Genomic DNA, 7,374 nt, shown 5'->3' on the forward strand with positions numbered 1-7,374 from the left:
TCAATTCTAGTGACTATTTTACACTAACACACATCTCAATTCAAATTAGCCACATTTCAAACACTCAACAGCACGTGAAGCTAATGGCTACCTTTGGACTGCGCTAACCTAGATACAATAAAGTGCTAATTCAAATTCATCACAAAGGACGCTTTTTGACCCCGAGTCACATTTTCCCCAGACACTCCTTCTTCCATAAAGTGCTGTGCCCAGCCCTTGTGTCCATCTTTCCCAGAACCTTATCTTCCTTTGAAAAAAATTCTCAGAATTCTGGGGAGTCAAGCTTAGCCTTTTGTTTTAGTAAGACAATTTTTACTTGAAATTTTCTTCCCTCACTTTTATTAACAGCTTTATTGAGGAATAATTGGCACATAAAAACTCAACTTTAGTGAGAAATTATTCTGTTTTAGTAAGGACAAGAGTTTCTCAAGTCTTTTCTGCGTGTCTTGTATTATGCTAGCTTTTATTAATAACCCTGGTGAAGTCTTGCAACCTATGAGGAAGTGCTGTCAGTATTATTTATCCCATTTCATGCATCAGGAAATTGAGGTTTAGAGGGCCAGTGTGACTTGTCAAAGTTATTCGCGGGTAAGTGGAGCACCTGGATTCAAAACTCGGCAGGCTGCCTCAACTAAGCAGTCTTGTCTTCAGGCTACCTACCTGTAAATGCCAATAAGGCCCAGGTTTATGTTGCCGCACCATAAAACGCTAGAAGCAGAGCTGAGGAAGTGCTAGGAGCACTGTGATATTATTACCTAGAAAAACAGAAGAAACAGAAAAATGCAGACTTCTGGTTAGTCAAGCTAATCTCCCTTTAGAAAACACCTCCTCACTCACAGAGGCTTATTTGACTCACTTACCTCGATGGTCTCTTGTGGGCTTCCTTGGTGGCTCAAGACGGTAAAGAATCCGCCTGCAATGCGGGAAACCTGGGTTTGATTCCTGGGTTGGGAAGATCCCCTGGAGGAGGGCATGACAACCCACTCCAGTATTCTTGCCTGGAGAATCCCCACAGACAGAGGAGCCTGGCAGGCTACAGTCCATGGGGTCGCAAAGAGTCTCTTGTAAACTTAATATCTGTAAACAGGAACTTTACAATAATTCTGTGTTATTTTTGCTGTGTAACGAATGCATCCACATTACAAGCTGGAAGTACGTTATGAAACAGAAAAAAGCTAGAACAACATCATGTTTCATGTTCTCCTCTCATAATATACTCAAGAACTTTTGAAACTCCTCTGAATTCCATGACATTCATTCTCCCTTCAAGAACTGCTAGAATATTTGTGAAGCGTGAGCTCCACCAGAATCTGCCATCTACAGATAATCTCTTCTGCCTTAACCTGGCAGGCACCACCCCCACCACCCCCCATCACCTCATCATCACTGGTGACTAGGGAGAGAGCCCCCTGGACGCGAGAGACTCAGACGTGTCTGAGCATTTCTGCAAACGGAGGAATCAGAACTTGGAAGAATCTGTTTGAGATGGGGGAGTCTTTAGGCAAAGTAAGAGAAGTGAAGCTCACCGTTTCTTCTGATAAAAATACCCTGGGTAGCGAGTGAGAAGGGGAACAGCCGGCAAGTGCGGTCCCCCTTGCCCGGTGAGGTCCCCTCTTCCTCCTGGTCCTGCCTCTCCTGCCTCCGAGGGGGTACCTGGAGGAGGTACAGGGGCAGAGCCTTTAACAGGAACGCAAGAGAGCTGCCTGGCTCAGAGGTCAGCGTGACTCTGGGAGACCTGAAAGACGATAAAACAAGGGTAGACCTTTTTTCCCCCTATGGGAGATGAAGCCAGAACAGATTTGAGAAATCCCAGTAGGGAGTGAAACCTTGGCACAGCTGGCGCTCCGGCGCACCAGCAGCGTCCGGACGTTTCCGGCCACAGGGTGCAGCTGAGTGACCCCAGCTGGCCTCGGCGTGGCAGAGGCTGCATCCTCTGAGCCATCAGCAGCAGCCTACACCCACACCCACAGGCAGCACCAGACGGCCTGTGATCCTCGGCAGCTGGGGGAATGAGAGGAAACCACGTGGAGGCACGGTGGCCGAGACAACGGACTGTGAGCTCTTCTGGGAATTTAGGGGAACACCCATAAGTCGTTGGGAGACATGTGGAGGGTCCACAGAGGCAGGTACTAATAGAATCGGAGAAATCATCTACAGTTGTGAGCCTAATTTTATTCCCAGCTTTGTGTTATTAGGCATACAAGCACATCTCTTTACCCGTTGCTCAGACTCCAACTTATGTGCTCAAGGTCACGAAATTATTTTTTCAGACCTCAGGAAGAAAAGGAACATGTCAGTGGACAAGAGGCTAAGGGAGACCTCTGTGGAGGAGATCCCAGGGAAGCACCGGGGTGGATTGTGAAGTTATGTCCGCAGGGACACACTTTCTGACAATGGTGAGTCCTGACCCTGAACCTGAGCAGATAAATGCTGAATGGAAGCCTGCCGGTAGCAAACTTGCTGCTGCTGCTGCTAAGTTGCTTCAGTGGTGTCCGACTCTGTGCAACCCCATAGACGGCAGCCCACCAGGCTCCCCCATCCCTGGGATTCTCCAGGCAAGAACACTGGAGTAGGTTGCCATTTCCTTCTCCAAAGCATGAAAGTGAAAAGTGAAAGGAAAGGCACTCAGTCGTGTCCGACTCTTCTCCACCCCATGGACTGCAGCCCACCAGGCTCCTCCATCCATGGAATTTGCCAGGCAAGAGTACTGGAGTGGAGTGCCATTGCCTTCTCTGGTAGCCAATTTAGGCAATGATATTTTGCAAATTAATCATTATCAGTACAAGTGAGAACAAATGATTCCATCTAACAAAGTTTAATAGGAATACATTTTATCAGAATTTTTTATAATGTCTCATGTTTCTTTCATAGAAATTTACCTAACTCCTCAGTCTTGTAGCTGAGCAAGTAGTGAGTCACATTTGTTTCAGAAATTCAAATCATGTTGTACAAATAAACAGGAAAATGATTCATCCTTTCAGATTTCCCCGAACTGCAACTGAGCTGCCAATAAGACTAACACCAGGAGCATTTCTCCACAAGAGGGCGCCAGAAACTGCCGTTTCTTAATAACATAATCTCGACGAACAAGTGAATATTTCTGAGTTTAATGACAAGGTTAAACTCGCCCGGAGAATTCCATGGAGTGTATAGTTCATGGGGTCGCAAAGAGTCAGACACGACTGAGTGACTTGCACTCACTCACCCAAAAGAGAGAAGGAGTCAAATACATAGAAGCAATAGGCAGATGTATCAGGTTCATATGCTGCTTTTTGCTAATGCTTAAACAGTTGTGAAATCTCCATAATGGTTCAGGACGTTAAATATGTAAATAGCAACATTTGAGCAAGGGAGATCATGGTGTCATTCTGCTTGAGATTGCCTTGCTGAGTACAGTGGGGGTTTTGTAATGAATTAATTTTAATAGGTTTTCTCCACTTAAAAAGTGATTTAGGATGGTACTTCAATTACAATCATTGGTACATATCCTTTTGTGCAATGGCCAAACTGTTACATTAAACAACAGAAAACATAACAAAGTATCTATTATGGTATGTCATTGTTAATTTGCTAATGCCAATTTTAAGGATTTGGCTTTTAAAATGAAGTTGTAGAATACAGATAGAGTGCTTTAGAATATTCTATTATCAAAATAGAGAGCAACAAATTTGTTTGGGGAGGGAGGCAAAAATATGATCCAAATTACAATAGAAATGGATTTAAATAAACTTTTTTTAAAAAAAGAAAAAAGAAAATGTCAATAGTACTGAGGAGAGAAGAACCAAGATACTTTCAACAGGAAAATGTCAAGCTGGTGATTCTTAAGACAGGTACACACAGTAAGTTTTATTCAGATTACTCAGTCTCTCACACCTGTATTATTCTTACATTCAAGCCGTAACAGTATCAGTGAGCTATGGTCCCTCATTGTCCCCTGGATTTCTCCTTTCAGCACTTAAAACTGCAACCAGAACATCAGACCTTTTGTATGAAGGATGGGGAAGAATAGCGTGTGACTGCTAAGTTGCTTCAACTGTGTCCGACTCTTCGCGACGCTATGGACTGTAGCCTGCCAGGCTCCTCTGTCCATGAGATTCTCCAGGCAAGAATACTGCAGTGGCATTGCCATGCCCTCCTCCAGGGGGTCTTCCCAGCCCAGGGATTGAACACATGTCTCCTGCGTTGGCAGGAGGGTCCTTAACCACTAAGCACCACCTGGGAAGCCTGGGGAAGTATAGTACATAGTCCTAAAGGCTTGGTTTGAGCTCCTCAAACAGACAGAGAATTCAAAAGCGCAAACAGCTCACATTAAAACAATGTGTTCACCTCCTACAGAACCCACAGGGCAGTGGAAACTTGGAGTGGATCCCGTTTAATTCATTTCCCAAGTATTAGCTATCTATTGTCACATAATAAATTACTCCAATGGATAGTGATTTAAAACAACACAGATCCATCCATTACTAACAGTTTCTTTGGGTCAAATATTCAGCCAAAGCTCAACCAGTGGTTCTAGCTCAGAGTCTCATGAGGTTGCAGGCAAGATACTGGCCCAGGCTGTAGTCATCTGAAGGCTTGACTCAGGCTAGAAGATCCACCTCCAAGATTTCTCACTCAAAAGGCCTCACCAATGGACCTCTCCAATAGAGCTACTTGAGAGTTCTCGTAACAGGCAGCTGGATTCTCCCAGACTGAGTGGTCCAAGGGAGCAGAGCAGAAGTCACATATTTTTTATAACCCTGACTACAAAGACACACTCAATCAATTCTACAATATCATATTGGTTATATAAGTCAGACTTTTCCGAAGTGGGAAGAAACCACACAAGGACTTGAATATCAGGGGCTAGAATCATTGAGGACTGTCTTGAGAGATGGTAGCATGCCCAGTTCCTCTAGATATTTATGTTCTACATATGCATGGCACTCCCAAACAGCCACCCGAGATGTAAGCAGACAAGTATGTCAGCCAAGGGTCCTTTTCTCTCTCCCTCCTCCCACAGCCTCTGATTGTCTTTATGCCCCTTTTCTCCTTACTCTCATCTCCTTCAACCAGACCCACAGAGTCTTTCACTGGATCTCTCCTTATTCAGATCCTTAATGTTTCATTGCCACATCATTCCAGAGCTTTCCATCCCTGAGAGCAGAAGATAAGGGAAAACAATTTTTCACTGACATCAGTCTTTTAGAATCTCAGTATAAAGCCATTATCAACTTCATACAGCCAAGATACAACTTTCAGTGTATCTCCTGCACTTGATTATGCTAAAGAATATCTGTCTCCTTCTCAAGTCAAATTTCAAAAGACACCCTGTTTTCTTGGCCTCAATATGAGTCAGGCTCCAGGTTGGATGGGGGAGGGCTTGTGGAATGAGGAAGGGGGAAAAGGAAACAAAAACCATATAACTATGCAACAGTTGCAATACATAAATTACTTGTAAATTATTCCTTTGACGTACATCTTACCTGATAAAATATATACTCTCCAAATGCAAACAGTATCTACTTCTTTGTCACTTTAATCCTAGTACTGGCCACAGTGTCTGACACATAATAGATACTCTATTAATCATTTAGTATAAAATAGGCAGCCTACCCCATCTTCTAAGCTTGTTAGACACTCTGCCAGTCCCCGTCCCCCTGACTTGTACTTTCTCTTAACGCTTGTCTGCATCCTGCCATATCTTCAAAACTCACCCCTTCTAAAATAAATCCTCCTTCTTGAATTATCTGGTGAAAGTTGCCCGGTTTTTGTTGTAGTAAGTGATCTCCTAGAGAAGAAATGTGACCATCCACAGCCAGCCTCACCCTTTTCCCTCCCTCAGGGGAGAGCACCCAAGACAAGATAGCACCGAGACAGGAGAGCTTTGTTTTGTTTCTCTCCGAATCTTTTGCAGGGAACGTAGTATTCACCACAAGTAACAAGTCCCTAGAAAATGTTCTGTGGGAACTGAACCAGACCCCTCCTCCCCTCTCCCCACACTCTAGCTGTGATAACTGGTAGGTCCCCACCCCCAATATGAGAATGATAATATGAAAGGTTCTTCCTAAAAAAAAAATAAGAGAGAGAGAGAAAGACTGTGCTGTGAACTCTACATTTCTAGCAGATACAAGCCATGGAAGGTCCCTGAAGGAAGGCTTCCTCCATGTTCATAACACAAAATTGCCATTGGCTAGGATCACTTGGTAGTCAAAAAGCAGGGCTGACTTTCTCCTTTTTTTGTTTTAAATATGTTGAACAGCCTCTGTTTTCCTTGTTTAGTAAGCAGAGCTAGGTATAAGGGTTAACCTGTGTCTTGCATTGCTCATCATTCCCTACCTCAGTCATAGATTTCCAAGGAGAGAGATACATCTTCTAACAACTAACACCTACATAGTTCCCATCATCATTAAATGTCATGCTATCAATGTAAAAAATGCAAAAAAGTAATTTATGATTTTTCAGTTGTACACACATATACAGAAAGACACATAAAATAAGCATGAAACAGAGATGTGCTTATATATATATATGTACACACACATATATGTACACAAAACATACCGTTTACATATATATATATACATACACACATATATATACACCAAAAATACCATTTACAACATGTGAATATTTCAGATGCTGATTTTTCTCCTTTAAATTATTCCATTTGATAAAGTAGGTAATCTAATATAAAGGAATCTATATTTATTTCTACATGACTCAGTAATTCTATTCTTATTTTTCATGGCAAAAAAAGTCACTTACAAAAGAAAAAAATATTGTATTATTAGTTGAGACTTAACCAAGTCTGTGTAAAGGTAGAACTGAGTTGTTCGATACAGTACTAGTCATTTGTGGTTATTTAAATCTAACTGTTAATTAATTAAAATTAAATAAATTTAAAATTCAGTTCCTTGGTCACATTTGTCACATTTCAAATGCTCACTAGGCACATGTATGAGATGGTACAGAACAAACATTTGCATCATCACAACAAGTTCTACTGGAGAACTGCTGAGCCCAGAATAATGACCTCTTTGGATTCTTCCAAACTTAAATTTTGAAATTTATATGACTAAAATTAAACATTGATCACACTTTAGAAGAAAAGGGAAACTTCCTATACGATTGATGAGAATGTAAACTGGTACAGCCACTATGGAGAACAGTATGGAGATTCCTTAAAAAACTAAAAATAGTTACCATATGATCCAGCAATCCCACCCCGGGGCATACATCCAGAGAAAGCACTAATTTGAAAAGATGCGTGCACCCCTGTGTTCATAGCAACACCATTCACAACAGCCAAGACATGGAAACAACCTCAATGTCTATTGAAAGGTGAATGGATGAAGAGGATGTGGCACGTATATACCACGGAATATTACTCAG

At 42.3% G+C, this 7,374-nt stretch overlaps 1 long non-coding RNA gene across 1 annotated transcript; it reads left to right on the plus strand.

Moving 5' to 3' along the window:
* The first annotated feature begins 1,985 nt into the window (after window positions 1-1,985).
* LOC112586812 lies at window positions 1,986-4,091 on the plus strand. Its single transcript, XR_003111249.2, has 3 exons — window positions 1,986-2,126; window positions 2,271-2,396; window positions 3,953-4,091. It is a non-coding gene; the product is annotated as an uncharacterized LOC112586812 (long non-coding RNA).
* Window positions 4,092-7,374: the final 3,283 nt, after the last annotated feature.

The sequence above is a fragment of the Bubalus bubalis genome, chromosome 9 (genome assembly GCF_019923935.1).
Source record: "Bubalus bubalis isolate 160015118507 breed Murrah chromosome 9, NDDB_SH_1, whole genome shotgun sequence".
Classification (NCBI taxonomy): domain Eukaryota; kingdom Metazoa; phylum Chordata; class Mammalia; order Artiodactyla; family Bovidae; genus Bubalus; species Bubalus bubalis.